At 55.4% G+C, this 23,074-nt stretch overlaps 1 protein-coding gene and 1 long non-coding RNA gene across 2 annotated transcripts in view; both read right to left on the bottom strand.

The window, feature by feature from the left end:
• Positions 1–23,074, bottom strand: part of STUM (stum, mechanosensory transduction mediator homolog) — a 57,805-nt gene that overhangs the window by 34,424 nt on the left and 307 nt on the right. The window lies entirely within an intron of this gene.
• Positions 836–22,668, bottom strand: LOC122235809. The gene is made up of 2 exons (XR_006213862.1): positions 22,414–22,668; positions 836–1,085 (listed from the first exon to the last, which is right to left on the bottom strand). It is a non-coding gene; the product is annotated as an uncharacterized LOC122235809 (long non-coding RNA).

Raw genomic sequence — 23,074 nt, 5'->3', positions numbered from 1 at the left:
CCTCACTGCTCCCTGCTGCAGAAGGTTTCAAGTTAAACATGCTTTAGACCAAATCCGACCACAGCCTCTCTCCCTGGGAGGCCCCAGTCTTCCCTGCTGTTTCTTTTCTCTTCTTTAAATATTTTTAAAAATGTTTACTTATTTTTTGAGAGAGACAGAATGCGAGCGGGGGAGGGGCAGAGAGAGAGGGAGACACAGAACCCGAAGGAGGCTCCGGGCTGTGGCACAGAGTCCGACGCGGGGCTCGAACTCACGGACCGCGAGATCGTGACCTGAGCCGAAGCTGGACGCTCAACCGGCTGAGCCCCCCGGGCACCCCTTCCCTGGTGTTTCTGACCGCCCCGGGCACGGGCCACCCCCCTCCCCTCCCAGCCCCTCAGGGCTGGCCCTGCCAGCACCCACCCTGGTTTCCTCCTCCTCCCCCAGCCAGGCTTCAGCAGCATGTTAGGGTGCCATGGACTGAGGCTCCCCAGCAGTATTTCTCAAATGGGGTTCTTCTCCATAAATGCAAGTTCCTCGGCCCCTCCCCATTCCTCCTCCTACTAAATCAGACCCTCGGAGGGCGGCAGCTGGAATGTGACATCTCACAAGCTTCCCCAGGGGATTCGGAGGCACCTTGAGGTTAGAAAACCACGGTGGGGGACCACACCCATATTGGCCACGTCCCCGACCGGTTACTGTGTTCCAGAATTTCTGAGCACCCGCCGGGAGCCAGGCAGTGTCCCACGTCCCTGGTGGAGCAGAGGTGAGTGTGCCCACGGCCCACCGTCCAGGGGCCCTGGTGGCTCGCACGGCATCCGTTCTCTTACAGCTAGACACCCCCCCCAACATGTTCCAAGATGACAATAATATTTAATCGGAAAAAAAAATAATCATACAACGGGCAGAGGACCTGAACGGACATCTCTCCAGAGAGGACACACAAGTGGCCAACAGGTGCTCAACATCACTCATCCCCAAGGAAACGCAAATCGAAACCACAGGAGACGTCAGAACGGCCATCAGGCGACAGACGACAGGTGTCGGCGAGGATGCGGCGGACGGGGAACCCTCGTGCACCCTTGGCGGGAACAGCGTGGAGGCTCCTGAAAAAAGAGAACCGTGATCCCGCGATTTCGCTCCCGGGTACGGATCCACAGGAAACAAAAATCACGGCCCCAAGGAGACACCTGCACCCCCACGCGCATCGCCACGTGATAGCCAAGATCTGGAAACAACCTACACGCCCCTCGATGGACGGATGGACGGACGAGCAGATAAAGAAAACGCGGTCTGTGCACCGTGGAAGGTTATTCCGCCTGAACACTGGAATGGAACCTTGCCATTTGCCAACGACGTGAATGAAACTTGAGGAAGTAACGCTAAGTGAAATAAGCCAGACGCGAAAAGACACACGCCGCACGATCTCACATGCCACAGCTTAAAAAAAAAAAAAAGAAAAAACCTCCAAGCTCAGAGTAACGGCCGGTAGAACGGTGGTTACCAGAGGCTGGGGCATGGGGGGGGGGGGGGAAAGGGGAGGCAAAAATAAATTCCTTTAGAGCCTGGAAAGGAAATGTAACCCTCCCCGTGTGCCTAGCACTATTCCAGGCGGTTTGTGGAACAGCCTGTTTAACCTTCCAAAGAGCCCCGCGAGGCAGGTACTATCGGTATCCCCATTTTGCAGACGAAGAAGCAGAGAGGTTAAGTCACTTGCCCGAGGTCACACAGCTCTCACACGGCAGAGTGGGATCCAGGAGGGTTCCCCTCAGCCAAAGAAGTGCTACCCAGCCAGAGGTCACCAGGACTCAGGGAAGCACTCACACACAAAAATTCTGGGTCCTTGGCTCCCCATCATGAAATGCCCTTTTGCTCGAGAACCCAGAGGGGACCTCTCCCTCCCACGTGCCCTCCTCCGGGCAGCGTGGCAGGTGAGTCTACTTCCGCTTCCTGTTTCCTCCCAAAGGGTGAAATCTTCCCATTCCCCACACGGGGAGCAGGGGCCCGTCCCGGCCTTCCTGCACCCTGGAGCATCACAGAGCAGCTCATAAGGCAGCACCCCGAGGGCAAAGCTCCCCACAGCCCAGGGCCGAAGCCAAGGGATGTACCTGCCTCACCCCCCCCCCCCCCACTGCAGGATCCTTCCTTCTCCTCACCGCCCACCAGCCCCTGCCAGCAGCCACGCTGCCTGCTAACGAAGCATTCCTTTAAAAAAAAAAAAAAATCAACTTTCTGTGACCTTCTGTGCCCCCGCAGGCGTGAGGCTTGAGGACGAGACCGTGCAGAGTGCAGCTGGCACTCTGCGCCTTTCCAGCGAACCTGAGAGCACACCCTTGCCCAGTGCACATGCCGGGCAACGGCGTGCCGGCCCACACGCGCACAACACACTCTCCCGGACACCTCGGCTTGGCTTTCAAGGAACCAAGATCAGCCCTCTGCCAGGCAGGGGAGTCTGGCACATTCTCCTCTGGGGGGCCCTGTTCGGGTTTCTGGTCTTACGTGAATAAAAACAGTCAACACGAGGGCTTTCTAGTAATTCATAATTCCTTATGATTCATGGTTCTGTATGATTCAAACCCGTCGGCTGCGCCCCGACTCTCAGTTAGGCAGCGCCTGCCATCACGTGCCCGGCGTGACACTGGAGAGCCTCGTGGATCATCTCGTGCTGACACGTTTCCACCTGTAGCTCCTTTTACCGGCTGTTGCTTTCCCAAAACATTCTGCGTTGTTAGAAATTTCTCTCTTATTTATTCTGCTTCTCCCTTGATCTCTCTGTATATTCCTTTCTCTGTGAAATGAAGCTTAATGGCGAAGCCTCCCCGTGAGCCGAAACAAATGTCTAGCGTCATTGATAAAAAGTTTGGCGCCACTGGGACCATCTAACTCTTCTTCTAATTGAACCGGCTTCTTCTCAACTGCTGGCATTCAAGAGGACCTTAACACAAGAATTTCTTACACAATGTCTCCTTGTTTTAACAGCTAACATTTGTTACGTTTTCACTTGCTATTATCTTCCGTTGCAAACGTTCAGCACTTCAGCAGTACCGTGCATGATGTGGGAAATTGTTTTTTCTTTTTGGATGAATCTGGTTCAAAGGCAAAAAGAGGCGTCAGGCCCTTTACCACCCCTCGGGCAGCTCCGAGGTCGGATCCCCCCAAAGCTTTGTGGGTCGCTCTGACCTGGGCAGAACCACTGATAAGCCAAGGGGATGCCTGTGACCCATCAGCCAGCCGGCTGGGCCCCTTGTCCCCTGACCAGGCCCACTCCCCAGAAGCCTTGGGTGTTAGGTTTAGGGGCTCGGGGCTCTGCCGGGGTGCGGATCCTTGGAATCAGATTTGCAGTGTTTGAGGGAGGCGGCACTGGACCAACTGCCAGATTCGCCACCTACCTCCCCCCTCCCCCCACCAACACTGCCTTCAGTATCAACCTCAGCCTTCAATGTGCAAAAATCCCCACCGAAATCATGTTTATGGAAATTATATCACCATGGCAACTGTAAAGGTCTCACAAGTATTTTTAAAATAGCAAATTAACAAAACCCACTTATGAAAACCTAAAATCTGTTCCTTGATGAGCATTAGCGAACATACAGATGGAACGAACACAAAATGCGTTTCGTGGCCCGAGGGCCCAGCCGTCCGTAAAAACGGGCTCCTGTACTGGGGCGGGGGGGCAGGGGGTTTGAATCTGGGAAAGCGAAGTTTTATTTTCCTAATGAGAGACTGCACTTTGGAGTTATTCTGGAAAATGACACCAAGATCTTCTGGTGCCGAAAAATGCGGGTAAGAGACCTGAACGGCTGAAAAGACTAATTTTTTACTTTCTATTTTCACATCACTGATATTATTACCTTCTCCACTCTGCAAGACAATTCCATTTTTAACTCACAGGCTCTTAGCAATTGCATAAGCTTCTGCCGCTGCGATTTAGCCTGGCTGAATCTCTATTATAAAACCCGCTTCTCAGAAGTCTGCACACAAATCACACAGGAGGGGGAGAAAGCCGGATTCAGAAGTACCCGACTAGAACCTTTCTGCTTTTTCAAAACGTAATTGGCATGGCTATCGCAGGGGATCCTTTCAAGCAGACGACGCACCGCTTTGGGGCGTCTTTTGTGAAGACTTAAAACATAATAAGCGTGTTTTGATGACTCTTCTCCTAACAAGGAATCGCCGGGGGCTTTAGACAACTCAAACAGCGGAGGCTCTCGCTGTGCATGGAGGAAGAAAAATCAAGCCACGCGATGACGATTTCACGGTGTTCCTGGCCCCGGGCTCCGAAGGGGGCGGGTGGGCGACAGAAGGGAAGAGGGGGGCTAGAGAGCAAAATGGTGGGTCTTTGGGAGTGGACAGTGCACCGGACGGAGGAGGTGACTGGCTTTTAATGGCCCGTGGTTATCTCAGGGAGCCAAAGAGGAGTAGCTGTGCCAGGCACGAACAGGGGCCAGACGGTGGCTCTTCCAAAGTGATGACAAAGCTGGAGAAGTGTCCCTGAGGATTGCCGATGGACGGGGAGTTGGCGAAAGGCGGACGTCTGCGGACTGTGGGGAAGGGGAGAGGCGGAGCGGGTGATGGCCCAGAGGCAAAGGCAGGAGGAGGGGAGGGTGCTCCCGGCACGGCGGAGCCTCCAGAGCCCAGCTTTCCTGGGAGGAGAGGTCGGCCCTGAGCTCCGTGAGCCGAGCGCCGGGCCCAGAGCCACCCCAGGGAGGCCAGCCGAGGTTGGCGGCAAAGCAAGAAGGCGAAAACCGTGGAGGAAACCCAGAAGGGGACCCCCGATGTGCAAGCTGGGGAGTCACGTTGCCCTGCCCCCCCCCCCCGGCCCACTTGGGAGCATGGCATCTCACGAGCACGGGAGCCGTTTGGCAGCCGGACGCCCACGACCTTCCGCGGGCAGGAGGCTCCGGCTCGGGGTACTGGCTGTTCCAGAACTTCCACGAGGAAGACCGTGTTAGAACCGGCTTCTGCAGGACCACGGGGGAAGTGGGGGGGCGGTGGTGGGGCCAAGCTGGCGGGTCAGGATCCCCCTGCCCGGTGAAGGGGAACGCGCTGGAAACAGCCATCTCTGCGCCAGAGGGTCCCAGCAGGAAACGGCTGGGGCTGGGGCTGGGGTGACAGAAGGGGGCTGCGGGGCAGAAGCCACGGCCACAGGAGGAGCTGACAGCCAGCCTCCGTCCCTCTCTTCCGTCCCCTGCCAGTGCCTCCCAGTGCCCAACACCCCTGGTGAGGCAGGCCAGCACCCCGGGGCCCAGAGCAAGTCAGAGAAGGGATGGGGCGCCAGGGAGACAGGCGGTGGAGGCCTCCCCTCCTGCCCCCACCTCCGCAAGGGCAGGGCTCACCCCTTCGGGAAACAAAAGCACGAAACCAACCAGGGCCAGCAGGACAGGCAGCCGGAGTGGGGCCCCCATTCGCCTCCTGACAAAGGTACAGGCTGCCATGGTCCTGCTCGGAGATCTTCGACCGTCTCAGCATAAACACAGAGGCGGGACTGCTCGCCACCCCGGCTGTGGACAGGCACACGGTGGGGCCCAGACGGGGGCACTTCCCCTCCCAGGCAGTGACGGCACCATTCCCCCCGGCGGCCGGGAGCCCCAAACGGAACACGAAATGACAGGATGCAGACAGCACTGTGGAGACCCGGCTGCCTTTCCCCTGGTCTCTCCGAGCATCCCCGAGTCCCTGCGTCCTGACACAGGGGAGAGCTGGCCCTGGGTCCTCGGGGGGCCCCACACGGGGAGATCCAGAACATCCCGTGGCGGGAGCTGCGTTGCGCTGAGGTGAGAGCTGGTGGGGAAAATAAAACGCACGGCGGAGGGTCGTCCAAGAGCGGGCCCAAGCGACGGGCCCCTGTGGCTTCTCCCCGCTTTCGTTAAAATCATTTCCGAAGCACCGAGGCCCCGCTCCTTGACGTGCGTCAGACTCAGAGTCAAGCCACGGACGCTGAAGCCCAAGACCAACCGAACCTTCCGACCTCAGAACCCCAGCTCTCTGGGCCAAAGACGGTTACGTTTCCATCCGCTTCCGAGCCGGGCCACAGAGTGATTCCTGGGAAGATTCCATTTGTACGTTCAACCCCAGGGCCCCCCTCCCCGCCGGAGCAGCCAAGGCCGAGGGGAAGTTCTGTGCTTGGCGTGACGACGTGATGCGCTCACTGGCCGTTGGCTGGAGGTTGGTTTCTCTGAGGTCCACCGAGGATTCTCTGACTCCACACGGAGATGCCAAACAGGAACAAACAAGAAAAGACCTCTCCAAAATAGATCTGGAGCCCTGGGATCCACTCCAGCTCTGGCTGAGGCGTTCAGATTCTTGGTGCGCCCCAAAGGCAGGCTGCACACGCAGCGGGTTTAGTCCCAGCCGGCCGCTGCAGAGGAAGCTGCCTATGTCGCCCGGCCTCCTGGGAAACTCATTTCTGTGACGCTCAAGCCTGCGCGGATCACACACGCCCACAGGACTGCGCCAAACTTGCGTGTGACCTCGGGGGTTTCAACAGGGGGAGTTCCTGGGAAAATCTCTTAAGGGCGTCTGGGCCCTACAGGCCAATGCCACCTGCACCACGACTCCCGTCCTGTGGCCCCAGACGGCCCCCGAGTTGGTCAGAACTGGTAACAGACCTTAGGGGAGAAGAAAGAGCCTACTCAGAGTACCCTACTTTGCATTTAGTTGAACCCTAGGAGTATATTTGATTTTTAACCATATATTTTTTTAATTCTTCTTTTAATGTTTATTTCTTTTTAAGAGAGAGAGACACCAGGAGAGGGGCAGAGAGAGAAGGAGACAGAATCCGCAGCAGGCTCCAGGTTCTGAGCTGTCAGCACAGAGCCCGACGCGGGCTCGAACCCACAAACCGTGAGATCATGACCTGAGCCGAAGTTGGACACTTAACCGACCGAGCCACTCAAGCGCCCCTTTAACCATATTTTTTAACTTTTAAAATACTCCCAAACTTGCAGAGAAGTTTCAAGAACAATCCAGGGCACTCCCATCTATGCTCTACCCATCACCGATTCTTGCTACTTTGCTAATTTAGCGACTTTCTTTCGCTCTGTGTTATGATTCCTTTTTCCCGACCCATTTGTGAACAGGCTGCATACGTCACGGCTCTCGAGTCCCTTAATCGTGTGTCTAACAACAAAGCTGTGTTCTTACACAGTTGCCGATTTGAGGAAACGTGACAGCAGATACGGTAACGTATCTAATTGAGAGCCCAATATTCCGGCTTTGCCACTTTGCTTCGATAATGTCCATGTTGGTACTTGTTTTCCCTTCAGTACAGGATCCGATCCAAGATTATGCTCTGTACCCGGCTGTTGTGTTTCTTCAGTCTTCTTCAATCTTTCACGACACTGATATTTTGGAAGAACGCTGCCCAGCTATGTTGCAGAATCCCCCTCACTTTGGGCTTCCTGGTGTTTCTTCAGAGTAGGTTCAGATCACGCACCCCCCAACGCGACACAAGTGTTGCTATGAACCCCCCCCACCCAGGAGATCCCACCAAGAAGCCCGCCATATCTTTGCGTCCCGCCTCGGCGATGTAAATTTTTAACAGCTTAACTGAGAGGTAATTCATGTGCCGTCACATTCACCCATTTAATAATTGAGTGGCTTCTGGTATATTCAGAGTCGTGCAAAGCAGCACATCCAATTTGAGGACGTCTCTGCCACCCGGGAAGAACCCCCGTATGTATCCGCAGGTCTCCCCGTGTTCTCCGAGCCATGCCCCTCGGCCACACTGTCTTCCACCTCTGTGCACCTGCCCCTTCCAGATAGTCCATAGAAATGCGCCCGTACAGTGTGTGGCCATAATTCTTTCAAGGTCTAGGCGATATTACTCGGTTCACCCGGCGAGATGCTGTATGACTTTTCCCTTTGCAGGTTTTTTTTTTTTTTTTTTTTTTTATAATTTTTTTTTTTTAATTTTTTTTTAACGTTTATTTTTGAGACCGAGAGAGACACAGCATGAACGGGGGAGGGGCAGAGAGAGAGGGAGACACAGAATCGGAAGCAGGCTCCAGGCTCTGAGCCATCAGCCCAGAGCCCGACGCGGGGCTCGAACTCGCGGACCGCGAGATCATGACCTGAGCTGAAGTCGGTCGCTTAACCGACTGAGCCACCCAGGCGCCCCTGCAGGTTTTTTTTTTAAGTTTCTTTATTTATTTTGAGAGACAGAGAAACAGAGACAGAGAGTGAGAGCAGGTGAGGGATGGGGGCGGGGGGAGAAAAATCCCAAACAGGTTCCACCCTGTCAGTGCAGTCTGATGCGGGGCTCGAACGCATGAGCCGCGAGATCACGACCTGAGTCGAAGTCAAGAGTCAGACGCTTAACCGACTGAGCCCCCCAGGCGCCCGCCCCCACCGCAAGTCATAAGCATTCTGTGGAGACACTTTGAGGTCACGCAAACATCCTGCTCTCCGTCAAAACTCCCCCCTAGATGTAATGTGATGGCTACTGCCCAAGCCAATCTTGATTAAAACGGTTTACTAAGATCGATCACCTCCCCTGTCGGCCTCCTCCACTTATCAGCCATTAGCTGCATAACTCGAACGGACGGATGGAGGCCCGGTTCTTCTCAGTAACCTCATGACTGTCCCCAGCGAAGCTCCCGCAGAGCAGGCCCTCTGCCCCAGCGAAGGGACAGCCAACATCCCTCCCCGGAGTGGCCGGGACACCAAGGACCCCTCAGAGGCGCACATGCTCCGGTACAGCACGCCCTCCACTCCGCCTGCAGCCGGAGAAGGAGGTCCCCCTACCTCCGGCTGAGCTGGGAAGGCGGGGGGGGGGTGGGACACGAAAGCCTGTGTCCCTCGGGTTGGGGTTCGGCAGATGAAAGGAACAAGGCGCCCTCCACCCTGCTTTGCCACGGGAAATCAACGTGCGTTTCGTTCCACCTGCCCGGACCAGCGGTGGGAGGCCCCACCAGCAGGTGACAGACACTTAGCCCGCACCGCCACGGGAAGGACACTCTAGATTTAAACAGAAAAAGCAGGATTTCAAGGGAGCAAGAGGAACACGGAGGCGGCCGGACGGTGCCGGAAGGAGGAGCGCCCCCACGGAAGTGGTCAGGAGGCCACGTGAGACGGGCCTGGACGGCTGGGCATCCCGCCCGTGACGGAGGGGGGCAGATGTGCGACAGGCGCCAGGGCCCAGGCGGCACCCTGGGAAACCAAGCGGCCCCGCTGGACTAAACAAACCACTGAAGCAGCGTGGATAACGTTCACGGGTCCCGCGGGCCCAGCGTGGCGTCCGAACCGAGCCCGTGCATGGACGGCGGGGAGCTGCCGAGGGCTTCGGAGCAGAAGAGGAAGTGGTCAGAGCGGGGACAGGGGCACAGATGTGATCTGGGGACACGGAAGCCCCGTTGGCACAGCAACGTCATGGCCCGGCCGCACCACACGGTGACCCGGGAGGGGCCGCGGCCACGCAGCCCGGCCCACGGGGGACGCTTCCCACACACGCCAGCGTGGCCAGAGCCGGCCTGTCCCGCAGGGCAGGGCTCTCTCCACCCCAGAAAGGTCCCAGGGTTCAGCTTCCGCACTGGTGCCGGGCCGTCGCGTCTTCCCTGGGGGGGTTGGCCTTCCGCGCCGGACGCGTCTTGTCACCATCCGCCACAGCGACCCGGGCCCGGCCTGCCCGGACGCGCATGCCTGCGCCAGCTGACCCCGAGGCGGCCACGCCAGAAGCTTCCTCGGAGGCACCTGTGTTGGCGCGTTCCCGTCGCATGGCGCTTCGGAGGTTCTGAGAGAACGCGGTCAAGTAGCGAGACCGCAAGACAGGACGGGGGAAGGCACAGAAGACGATGGATTTGCTAACGAACAACAAACACGGAATCACACACTTTGAAAGGTGCACACGGTACGTACAGGTGGACCTCAGGGGCACTGCGGGTCTGGTTCCAGAACGCCGCAGCAAAGCGACGGTTACAATAAAACAAGTCAAGGGGGCGCCTGCACGGCTCAGTCGGTTCAGCGTCCGACTTCGGCTCAGGTCATGATCTCACAGCTCTTGGGTTCGAGCCCCGCGTCGGGCTCTGTGCTGACAGCTCAGAGCCTGGGGCCGGCTTCGGATTCTGCGTCTCCCTCTCTCTCTGACCCTCCCCTGTTCATGCTCTGTCTCTCCCTGTCTCAAAAATAAAACGTTAAAAAAAAATAATAAAAATAAATTAAAAAATAAAAATAAAAAAAACAAACCAGACAGGAGTGCCTAGGTGGCTCAGTCGGGTAAGCATCCGACTTCGGCTCAGGTCATGATCTCACAGCTCTTGGGTTCGAGCCCCGCGTCGGGCTCTGTGCTGACGGTCGGAGCCTGGGGCCGGATTCTGAGTCTCCTTCTCTCTGCCCCACTCACGCTCTGTCTCTCCCCAAAATAAATAAACATTAAAATTTTTTTTAAAAAGCAAGTCAAGCGAACGCCAGCCATCTGTGCGTCGGAATCATAAACGTCGACGACAGACCACTATAGCAACTGTAATAACGAGAAAGTCAGAAATATCGCGAGAGTTAGCCGAACGTGACACGGAGACAGGAAGTGAGCAGATGCGCTGGGAAAACGGCCCCCAGAGACTTGCTGCCACGAACCTTCCATCCGTGGGAGATCACTATCCACAATGCGCACGACAGGCCTGCGAATTCACCTCCACGAGGCCGTCAGGAGGGGCGCAGAGGCTGGCAGTGATGAGGAGGCCCTGGCGGCAGGTCACACGCCGTCCCCCACACCCTTCAGTACATCTCTGCAGGGCCCGTGCGCACATTCGATTTGACAAGTGGCAATCGGGCGCCCACTACGAGCGGCACCAAGGCGGCGGGAGGGTCACTGCCGGAGTCGGCGGGGACAGACCCAGGGGAGGCCCCCCGGGCAGAGGGGGCCCCTCTCGGGTAAAGCTCCCGGCCCTGGGAAGGCCGGACCATTTCCTTTGTCCAGGTTCTAGGACAGGCTGTTCTCTACAGACACCGGATTATTCTTGGCATCGAAGTCAAGCTTCTCTGTAAATGACCAAAGCCGACGGGGTGCTCGGCTCCACGGGCGAACCCCGGCGGTGCCCAACCCCGCATTCTGGGCTCCGGGACGGCCCTGGCCTCAACATCAGCTCACTCCGTCCAGGAGAGCAACCTCTCCAATGGATTTAAGGCCTTTTATAAAGGAAATGCAGAACAGGCCCCTGTGTTTTGCCATTTGAATAAGGAAACGTTGCCCCCACGCCGTCGCCTCGGCGTCCCCTCGAAAGGTCGTCCCGGGTGCGGGTGCGCACGGCTCAGACTGGGGCACGGAGACCCAGCACTCAGTTCTCGCGGGGAAGTTCCCACGCTGGAGACGCACCTGCCCGACGTACGGCCAAGGCCACCCCCACCTTGCCCAGGTGACGGGGCTTCACGGGGCACCACACAGGCCTAGGAACCGCCTCTGCCTACGGTAAAATAACTCGAGGTAAAGGCTGGGGTGGGATTTGTGTGTGCACATGCATATGCGTCCCCCCCCCCCCCCCACACACACACACATTACCACTCGGATGCTCCCACGGCCTCTTAGAAAACTGTAAAGTCAGCCTCAGTCCCTGGGTATGCGGTGTGCACCATCAACAACCCCCCACCCCAGAGACGTCACACTCACCCCCCAGCGTGTGGGGCCTGAATGCTCCTGGTGTCCTGCCCACGAGCCCGGAGCCTCTGCCAGAATGGCCCCAGAGATCACCTTGAGAACCCACGAAATTTTCCCGATGTCCACTCATAACGAAAAAAGACAATGACCTTGACAATGACCTTGTGAGGCGGCTGGGCGGGAATTATGTCCATTTCACGGATGGAGACACAGAGGCTCGGAGAGGTCACGGGGCCTGCTCCGGGTCTCACGCTCTTGAGATCCGGAACGAGCTCCGAGGCCTCCTGACGTCCGTGACACTTGCGGCTTCGGGACTCTGATGCACAACCGGAAATGTCACTTCATTCCGTGCCCCCCTCCCCTCTGGGTCATTGTTTTTTTGGTTTTTTTTTTAATATTTATTTTTGAAAGAGAGACAGAACACGAGCAGGGGAGGGGCAGAGAGAGAGAGAGACACAGAATCCCAAGCAGGCTCCAGGCTCTGAGATGTCAGCACAGAGCCCGACGCGGGGCTCGAACCCTCGAGCCGCGAGATCATGACCTGAGCCGAAGTTGGACGCTTAACTGACCGAGCCACCCAGGTGCCCCCCCTGCCCCGGGTCATTCTGTTCAGCCCATGGCTCGTTTTCCCTGAGGCCAGTTTTGCCGACACGCATTCCCTCACCTCTGTGCACCGCATTAGCTGGGCCCAGAACATTCTTCCATTAACACACACGCCCGTTGCTCCGGCCCCCCTCCCCGACAGCCAGCCAGCTCCTAGAGGGCGGGGCCTTGTCTCCTCTGACTCCGTTCCTCAGCTCGAGTACAGACCTGGAACACAGTAGGGGCATACTGCGTGCCCAGCAAGTGACACGCTGCTGGGGGCACCCGGAAGTCACTGTCCCCTGCTCAGCACTCGGGCCACGCTTCTTTGAAACACAAACTTCTTCCGTATCCCCTGCTGACCAACCACTTCCAACAGCTCGGGCCCTCGAAACATCTCAGAAGAAATGGGGAGGCCAGCTGCGTTACTGAACTGGACCCAGTCACCCCTGACCCAACCCATAACGGGACACATCCCACGGGAGAGTTACTGAGCGCATCACACAGCTCGCGAGAGTGACGGGGAGCCTCTGACCCCCTGGCCACACCTGACACGGTGGCAGGTGAACACCGGAGTTCAACGATCCTGCAGCGTATACCTAGACAGAAAGAGTCACCACGTGGGGTGTAGACACAGAGGCCCCGAGCATCTTAGAAGATGCCTGTTGCCATCGTCCAAACTCTGCCACATTCGCATCGGAGCATCATAACCCGATGAGAAGGATGTTTGCTCAAGACGATGTTTATTCAGCTTCTCCAGTTAGAAAAGTAATACACAGGGGCGCCTGGGTGGCTCAGTCGGTTAAGCGACCGACTTCGGCTCAGGTCATGATCTCACAGTCCATGAGTTCGAGCCCCGCGTCGGGCTCTGGGCTGATAGCTCAGAGCCTGGGGTCTGCTTCAGATTCTGTGCCTCCCTCTCTCTCTGACCCTCCCTCGTTCATGCTCTGTCTCTCTCTGTCTCAAAAATAAATAAACATTAAAAAAAATTTTTTTTTTAAAGTAATACACAGGGAAGCCTGGGGGGCTCAGTCGGTTGAGCGTCTGACTTCGGCTCGAGTCATGATCTCACGGTTCGTGGGTTCGAGCCCTGCGTCGGGCTCTGTGCTGACAGCCTGGAGCCTGCTTCAGATTCTGTGTCTCCCTCTCTCTCCCTGCCCGAACCCCGCCTGTGCTCTGTCTCTCTCAAAAATGAATAAACCTTAAAAAAAATAAGTAATACATTTTATGTTCATTTTAGAAAATTTGGAAAATACAGAAGAGTATAAGGAAGAAAAATAATCCCCCAGGCTCTCGCCACCTGTTACCATCTCAATGTGCCATCTTCTGGTTCTTTCTACCCATCTGTCTATTTACCTAGCTACGTTCCACCTTGCGTCGTCTGGATTTTAAGAGTCTGTCGATCATAAGACACGCCGCTAATCTGGCAACTTTTTAGGAAAGAAAGGAAAAAGATCGTGTCTCTTGGTATCAGTCTCCCGTTTAGAAACATCCCAAATGTGGGGAAAGGAGGTACCTTGGAATCAAGCAAACAACAAAGATTTGAGATCCTACTGATGGCACAATTTCAACCTACTTTTTCCCCCTTCTGCCACATCATCAGAAACTTTGTAAACACTATTTTCATAGGTATATAATATTCTACCATAAAGACAGCCGCGATTTATTTAACCTTTCTTCCATTGTTGTCACCTGGGTTTATTTATAACACCATTTCTTAAATTTTTTTTAATGTTTTATTTTTGAGAGAGAGAGAGGGAGCGCAAGCGGGGGAGGGGCAGAGAGAGAGGGAGACACAGAATCCAAAGCAGGCTCCGGGCTCCGAACTGTCAGCACCGAGCCTGATGCGGGGCTCAAACTAAAGGACCACGAGATCATGACCTGAGCCGAAGTCGGAGGCTCAACCCACTAGGCCACCCAGGTGCCCAAACACCATTTTTTAAAGTAATCTCTGTGCCCAACGTGGGGCTCGAACTCACAATCCCAAGATCAAGTAGTCACACGCTCCACTGACTGAGCCAGCCAGTGCCGAGTTTGTTTATGATTTTCGAGGTTATAAATAATGCTTCGTGGCACATTTTTATGCATAACTTTTTGTCCCTGTTTTTGGTTGTCTCCTTAGGATGAATTCCTGAAAGCAGAATTACTGAATTAAAGGGCATGAACATTTTAGGACTCTTAATATGTAAGGGCCAAACTGGCTTCCAGAAAAGATATCCCAATTTACGTTCCTATTGACAGGGTATAAAAGTCCCTTCTCTTTCCATAGCGTTGATTCTTATCCTTAAAAAAAAAAAAAAAAAAAAAAAAGCAAGTAGGGCACCTGGTGGGGGCTCAGTCGGTTGAGCGTCTGACTCTCGATTTTGGCTCAGGTCATGATCTCATGGTTCGTGGGTTCAAGCCCCACATCGGGCTCTGCACTGACAGCATGGTGCCTGCTTGGGATTTTCTCTCTCTCTCTCTCTCTCCTCCTTTCTCTGCCCCTCCCCCCCCCCAAAACAAATAAACTTAAAGAAAAAAATCAAGTAATACAGGTATATAGTTTTTTCCAAAAATCAAATAGGGAAAAAGGGGCTTTCAGGGGAAAGCAATTGTCCCCTACGTCACCTCTCCCTGCTCCGCGTCCAGCTTCCCAAGGGCAATCACTTCTTTTCTTTCGGGAGAGATCACGAGCCAGGGAGGGGCAGAGAGGGGGAGAGAGAGAATCCCAAGCAGGCTCCGTGCTATCAGTGCCGAGCCCAACGCAGGGCTTGATCCCATCAACTGTGAGATCATGACCTGAGCTGAAATCCAGAGCCGGACGCTTGACCGATGGAGCCCCCCCGGGTGCCTCAAAAGGCAATCACTTCTATTTCTGGTTTTAGCATATATATCCACCCCCCCCCCAAACCCATCATCCATCCAGCTTCTGTCTGTGGAGCCTCTGTTATAAACCAGGCTCTGTTCCAGGGTGCAGGGGTTACAGCAATGAACAACACAGACCAGAATCAAAACCAAACAAACAACAAACCCTGCCCTCCTCCAGGAGACAGACGGTAAGAAAAAATAGTGCTCTTAAGGAAAGCGGAGTAGGGAAAGGTAGGGGTGTGGGGAGGTGGGGAAGAGCTGCAGTCCCAAGTAACGTCCTCTGGGAAGGTGTCTGAGCTGCACTGCATCCCCTCAAAGTCCCCAAGTTGAAGTCCCCACCCCCAGCACCTCACGCCAGCCTCCGGAACTGCGAGAAAGATAAATTCCTGTCGCTCAAGCCGCCCGGTCTGTGGTGCTGGCCGTGGCCGCCCCGCCACACCAATACGTGGCCTCGCGGCATCGGCGACACGGGAGCAGAGATCTCAGGACGCGAATGAGCGAGCCACATAGATCTCTGTGGGACGAGGACGCCAGGCGGAAGGAACAGCAAATGTCAAAGCTCTAGGGTGAGAAGGTGCCTCTGAAATATTCAAGAAATGGCAAAGAGGCCGGTGGGGCTGGAACAGAGTGAGCGAGACAGAGAGGAGGCGATGACCCGCAGGACCGTGGGAAACAGATGCGCTGGCCGTGTCTCAGTGGCCCGTGAGCCCCGGGGCGGGGCCGCTTCAAACTGCGACGTGTCGTAAGCGAGCAACACACACCAGGTCTTGAACACTTAGCCTGCAAAACAAAAACACAGAACCTTCCACTGATCATTTTTATTTATTTTTTATTTTTGAGAGAGCGAGAGAGAGCAGGGGAGGCGCAGAGAGAGAGAGGGAGACACAGAATCGGAAGCAGGCTCCGGGCTCCGAGCTGCCGGCACAGAGCCCGACGCGGGGCTCGGACTCACAAACCGCGAGATCGTGACCTGAGCCGAAGTCGGTGCTCAACTGACTGAGCCACCCGGGCGCCCCAATAATTTTTATTGATACGCATCGGATGATAAGTACTTTGGACATATTGAGTTATATATCTATTAAAATCCATTCCTCCTGTTCTTTTTTATCTTGTATAACGTAGGTACTTAGAAAATCTTAGGTTATACCTGTGGCCCATGTTCTATCTCTTTGGGAAAGTTCAGGCCCAAGGCCTCGTGGGTTGTGACAAAAACTTGGGCTTCTGCCCCGAGTGACACGGAGCGATTGGAGGGTTTCCAGCTCAAAAATGACAAGACCTGACTCCATCCTATTTTCAAAGGATCCCTCTGGCGGTCACGGTGAGGGAGGACCACTAGGGACATCAATAGAGGTGAGCAGGTCATTTACGGGGCCACTGAGATCATCCGGGAGAAGACGGGCTTGGGCCAGCGAGGCAGAAGCGGCATGGTAGGAAGTGGTCAGATGCCGAAGAGATTCTGAAAGCAGAGCCAGAAGCGTTTCCTGGCAGATTGGGCGTGGGGTGCAAGAAAAAGCAGTCAAGGATGAGTCCGGGTTTTTGGCCTGAGCTCCTGGAAGGATGCCATTTGCTGCGAGGGTGGGGGGAAAGAAGGGAGAGGCAGGTCCAGGGAGGAACAGCAGGGGTTGGTTTTAGAGAGGTTACGCCTCGATGTCTTTTGGTTTCTGGGTGGAGACGTTAGGAAGTCAGTGGGGTACGAGACCTTGGAATCCGGGGAGAGCTCTGAAACCAAGATCTGGCTTTGGGAGTTGTTATTATAAGGACGTAATCGAGGGGCGCCTGGGGGGGGCTCCGTCGGTTCAGCCCCCGACTCTTGATTTGGGCTCAGGTCGTGATCTCAGGGTTTCGGGAGTTGGAGCCCCGTGTCAGGCTCTGTGCTGACAGCGAGGGGCCTGCTTGGGATTCTCTCTCTCTCCGCCCCTCCCCTGCTTGTGCTCTCTCTGTCTCTCTCAAAATAAATACATAAACTTAAAAAAAAATTTTTTTTTAAGGATGCAACTGAAGGCCAGGAAACAGCAGGAACATCAAAGGAGCAAGCGTAGGTGGGAAAAAGAACAAGGTCAAAGAGAAGGCGGAGACTGAGAGCCTCAAGTGCCCCGGGGACCCCCAAGTTTGGAGGCTGCCGAGACGACCACGGGAGACAGAGAAGGAGCTGTGAGGTGCAGAGAAAACCAGGACGGGAGGTGTTCCAGGGGAAGATAGTGTTTCAAGGGGGAGGGAGTGGGGACGCCGTCCAACGCTACCGAACGTTCCAGAAGACGGAGACAGAGACCTGACCGCTGGATTTAGCAACCTGGAGGTGCCGGCGATCCCGACAAGCACAATTCAGGTGAGTGATGGAGGCAGAGGCCAGTGGGTTCGAGGGGAGGTGAGAGAAGAGGGGTGGGTGACCGCCAACCCGCATACTTCCTGCGGGAGCCGAGAGAGAGGGCCGTGGCCGTGGTGCGGGGAATGGTGCAGGACCGAGAGAGTCTAGTTTTAAAAGGCGGGGCACGATTTCAGCAGGTACACGCACCACTGGGAATGAGCCAGTCGACACAGAAACCTTGGTGATGTCAGAAAAGGGTGGGAACTCTTCTGGTGTTTTCCTGATCTCCAGAGCACACTGGTATCGCTTGTTCCTAATTCATCAGCATTGGCCCTTGACTTTCTGCTAGGCTAGGTGGGATTAGCTTACTGACATCACCCGTCATCTTCCTGCCGTCCCCTCCAAAATTATCCCAGGAGATCACTACTGCCCCACTGTCCCTATAACTCTAGCTCAGTTCATCGACTGATCACCTTGGCAACCTTTATGATCACCTTGGTAACCTTTATTTCTCGGTCTGCCAACTACATACAGCATCTCGCTTTATAGGAGTAGGGCATTCACACCCTCTACCCTACCCCCCTCGCCAATGCTTGACGACAACAAAACCTCAGCGACTCATGCTTCCTTCTCATTCACATGACACGCGGTGCCCGGCCTCTGATGTCCTCTTTATTCTGGGAGGCAGACTGCCGAGCAGACCCCACCGGCCATTCTCACGGGAGAAAGAGAAGAACGATGCCAGAAATTCACAATGCCTCTCTAAGTGTCTGCTCGGTCACCGCCACTCGCATTCAACTGGCTGAAGCCAGTCACACGGCCAAGCCCGTTATCGGTGGGCAGGGAAGGAAGTATTCCCCTCCCACAGGAAGCATGGCAAGCCATATGGCATCAGGTGGGTAAGTGCCATCCTCTTTCAGGGAGGACACTGAAGAATCGGGAACGATAATTTAATCTACCACAATCCACTTGCCAAGTTCTACGAGCTATGGTTTTCATTTTATGTCGCCCGGATGGAAAATCTTTACATCTTCCGTTATAGCTGTTATTAAGCAGTCTTCGGGGCTTTGTCTGCGGTTGCGTTGAAGACTTGAAAACTACCGAGCAGCATTTATATTATTATGACTAAGCAAGTATTCTTTGCTGCAGAGTCAAAGAGGAGCTGAGAGCCCATAGTGTGGGCCACTGTTCCAATGAGACAGGCCCTACGCACTTAAAAGAGCCTTTCTTATATTTCACCATCTGCTCAGTATCAGGCCACATTTTGATTTGTTTCCTATCTGAGTTATGCCTTTCATGAAAAAGGTTTGGTTTTTCTGAAGTCGCTGATTACGTCTCTTTTTTCTATTGTTGGTAGAGGAAACGTGTGCTGCACTGTATCCCCACTCCCCTCCAAATTCTGTCTCACTCCATTTATCGTGTGGAATATTTTTCTTCTTCTTTTTCGAAGCCTGCTGACCTCCTGATCTAACTGGGAGGGCTGCTTCATTTTTGGATCCTGATGCCTTTGCACAGCTTTTTGTCTTTACTGCAGTTACTGATTGCTTTCTGTTTTTTAACAAAGCTTTTATTTCTGGCAGTCCCAATGACACTCTTTAACTCTATGGAATGTCCCCTTCTCACATCATCCTCAGAAAACTCTTCCCCTGTGCCTTCATCCTCCCCCTCTAAAGAAGACTGACTGCTCTCAGACCTGCTGAACAATTTTTCCTCTGGTGGATGTTCATGGCTGCCCTGAATTGGATCCATTGTTTCCTGGATCTCATATCTTCTCTCTTGGTTTACTCTCTGGTTTTGCTGAAATACGTACTCAAATAACTTCCTTAAGAAGGCTGAATAGGATGTAAACTTCCTTGGTTCTTGAATCCTCAGGACTGCCACACTTAAATATAAAATAAAGGCATCAGACCGGATGATCTCTAGTCCCTATTCCAGGAGTATGCTTCTAAGTCCATATTCATTCATAAATAGCATAAATAGCATAGCATATTCATAGCATAATTAGCATAAATATCAAGGAGAAATTTAAAATCGTTGCTGCTTTCAAGGAACTCATGTTTAGAGTGGCAAAAAGTAAACTCTTAAAACAGTGACAAAAAGCCAACAGTACAAAGGATGCCACAAGAGAGGGCAATATTCGTCATCGGTTTGAGCCTCAGGGCTACGGGGAATTAAGACAGAAGCGGAGCCGGCCTGCGGTGCTCTTATTAGGGAAGCAAGACTTCAGCTGAGTGTCAAAGAGTTAGGCAGTGTATCAGAGATTAAATATTTCTGAATGTCCAACCGCGGATGGATGGCCAACAGGATTCTGACAGAATGGCTAACCGTCAGTAGAGGCTCTCCTCCCCACCACTCCCCTGTAACCAACGTTTTCGTCTCACCAAGTCAATGGAGACAGATAAAATCTTCAAATACAAAAGTGTGATGTTGCCCCTGACCAACAGACAAACCCTCCGTCCACGCTGGGTCCTAACAATGAACTTTCGCGACACATATGAATAATTGTATAGAAACTTAAAAATGCCCTACTTTTTGGACCGTGAAGTTACCCACGATGGTCTTGATGAGTAGCACTTCACCGAACGGGACAGGGGGACATGGGGGGGGGGAGCTGCCGGGAGGCACTCTCTTTACCACCATCCGTTTTTAAATTTCTTTTTAACGTTTATTTATTTTTGAGAGAGAGAAACGGAGTGCGAGCAGGGGAGGGGCAGAGAGAGGGAGACACAGAATCGCAAGCAGGCTCCAGGCTGTAAGCTGTCAGCCCAGAGCCCGATGACGCGGGGCTCGAACACACGAACCACGAGATCATGACCTGGGCCGAAGTCGGACACTTAACTGACTGAGCTCCCCGGGCGCCCCACCATCACATCCATTTTTAAAATTTGTTTTGTTTTGTTCCCATGAGGAGTCAGAGTGATCACAGATCACTGCTCCTTCCCTTCCTTTCCCCAGGGGAGGAAGCATCCCTCTGACATCCTAACAGCACGGACACTTGCATCGAGAAGGCCCGGGCATTATAAGGACTCGGCATCTCACGCAGACCCTGCACACTGGGTGAGCCAGAGACACCTGCATTAGAGGAAAAACATGGCCTCATTCAGCCCCCCACTTGCTCTCTCATTCGATTTGCAAATGAGGAGAGGACTTGCGGAGAAAGGCATTTCCAGAAAAAAAGAAAAGATCTTTGGGCCAACGGTCTGACCGGTTTCCAAAGAGTCCCGGGTAAAATGAGGACCCCCAAATGCTTGGGGCCGTGGGGTTGATTTCCTCGGCAGGGTCTAACCTACTACTGCGCCCCTGGGAGCCTTTCTCTGAACCCCACTTCCACACAGGAAGAATTAACTAACTGCGCACAAACGCTCTGTTCTTGCTGCCAAGACAGCATTCACCAAGTTCAAAGTTTGCATCAATCTTCCCCAACAGTCTATAACGCCTTGACTGACGTATTCATCGTCAGGCCCGGTGGAATGCGTTTGTGGAATGAATGACAGCGCGTGGACCGAAACAGGCTGCGTGTCACAAAAGGGCAGAGCCAGACATAAATATTCAGTTAATATTCACAAATATTCAGATAAGCCACAAGGACCTGGAGAAGAGGGTCTCGGCCAAGGAGAGGGTTTCCAGGCACTGGGACCACCGACACCAGTCATGGAGGACAGAACAAAACCACCTGTAAGTTTCACCGGGACTGCTCTGTTATCGGGGCTCCCCTGCGGGTCGAGGGGAGCAGAGAGAGCCACAGGACTCAAAGGCCCCAAAGAGCACCCCCCACACATCCAGAGGTGGGGGCAGGGCTCGCTCTGCAGAAAGGCCAAGGGCAAGAGGAACCCACCACCCCCGGAGCACCGCCCCTGCGCCCCACCCCAGAGCTTTCTATCATTTAATTCGATCCTCTCAAGGACCCAGAGTGACAGGCATCCCCGACTAACAGAGGAGAAACACCACCCAGGATCAGGAACCCCTCCCGCAGCACGGAGAAGGGCGGGGGCTGTGCGCCCAGTGAACTATACAAGGCAACCCAAACGAAACGGAAAAAAAAAAAAAAATGCCCGGATTCAGTTGCTGAAAATTCAGACATCTGCACCCCGTCGGCTCACCGGTTTTAGCCCTTTGGCGGTTTGCTTATTTTTCTCTTTATTCTCTCCTGCCTTCCCAGGAAGGTTTCTTACAAAAATCCCGTGGGATTCGGGTCTAACAAAGAGAAGCGTGAAGAGCTAGACCCCTCGGGCAGGAGAGCAGGGGCCCAGGAGGAGCGGCAGGCAGGACCGGGTGGGAAAGGTACCTGGGGAGGTGAGACCCGGGGAGGCCTGCAGGTGCCCTGGTGGGCAGCTGCCCCTCCTGGAGGTGATCCCCTCAGCCGGCCCCAGCCTGGTACAGCATCTCCTACCCGGCCACATGCATCTGTTTCCTCAAAGGACCATATCGGGTGATACTGACTTCGTCACATGGAAAAAGTGAAGACACACGATCTTCACGTCCTGGAGAGATGGCTGGGCGGTGCTCTGTACTCCAGCAGGTGGGAATCTCCGACGCAATTCACATCGGCCAGGCTTCCTCCCGGAGTCTACACTTGCAGAGAGCCGGCCTGATGACCCCCACTCCACCCGGGGGCAGGGCGGTGCAGGCTGCTGGAGGTGCCGCGAAGGGGACCCCTAACCGCCTGCTCGGACGGCTCCACGACCCTGGCCGGGCGGCCGCCCAGCGCAGAAGCACCAGTAGGCGCGAAAGGGAACGTGAATCCGACCCGAGTGGGTGGGTGGGTGTGACCTTCGCTATGACGGCCACGGCCAGAGGCCCGGCTGAGCGCGCTGAGCCCGAGGCCGAGGCCGTGAGAAAGGCCAAAGTAAAACAGAAAAGCACTTTCAGCTGACCTCTTTGGGAACTTGGAGCCTTATACGCTGGCAGCCGGCTCGCTCCTGGGAGGGCTCAGAGGCGCCTGTCGCTCCAGTCCCGCAGGCATTTGGGGGGTGGGAGGGGTTCCCGGGCAGGCAAGCTGGGGGTTGGGGGAGGGCAGATTGGGTTGGGGGAGGGCAGATTGGGGTGGGGTAAGGAGACGCAGGGTGGGGAAACTTCTCATTCCCTCCGGCTACGCACCCTTCGGCACCCGTACCTCTAGGAAGGGGCTTTGTTTTAAAATTTGGGACACTGGGAACCTCAGGGCCCCCGCGGGCAGCCAGGGTCCGACACAGAATTGCCCCGGCGCGCTCCCCACTCCGTCAGGAACAGAAGGGCTGGGAAGGAGCCACGGGGTCCCCTCCGGCCGGCCGGGAGCGCTGGAACTAGCGAGATGGTCCCCCCGACCCGCGGGAGCTAACGGGCGCTGGCGGAACCGAGGGCACCCGGGAAGGAGGCGGAGGACGCGCGCCCCCGCACGGTCCGCACCCCGCGAAGGCAGGCGGGCTCGCGGGGTGTCCCTTTTTCTCTCGCCGCCGCGCTCCTCCCGCCCCCCACGCCGGGCCCCGCGCCCCTCCAAGGAAGGGGCTCGCGGGAGGGCGCGCGCGGCGGCGAGCAGGGGCAGAGGGTCTCGGGGCGTCTGGAGCGGCGCCTCGCCGGAGCCGGGGGAGCCTTTCCGCGCCGCCGCCCGCCGGCCCCCGCTCTCCCGGACAAGTTCGGGCTCTCGGGGCCGGACCCCCGCGCTCACAGGTGGGGGGAGGCGCAGGGCGGGTTGGGGGAGGGTGCCGCGCGGCGCCTCCCCCGGGGCGCCCACCCCACGCGCCGCGGCCACCTGCCAGCGGGCGCCGGGAGCGCGGGGGCCGGCGCGCGGGGGCGCC

The sequence above is a fragment of the Panthera tigris genome, chromosome F3 (genome assembly GCF_018350195.1).
Source record: "Panthera tigris isolate Pti1 chromosome F3, P.tigris_Pti1_mat1.1, whole genome shotgun sequence".
NCBI classification, from domain to species: Eukaryota; Metazoa; Chordata; class Mammalia; order Carnivora; family Felidae; genus Panthera; species Panthera tigris.
This window is presented reverse-complemented; position numbering and strand designations above follow the sequence as displayed.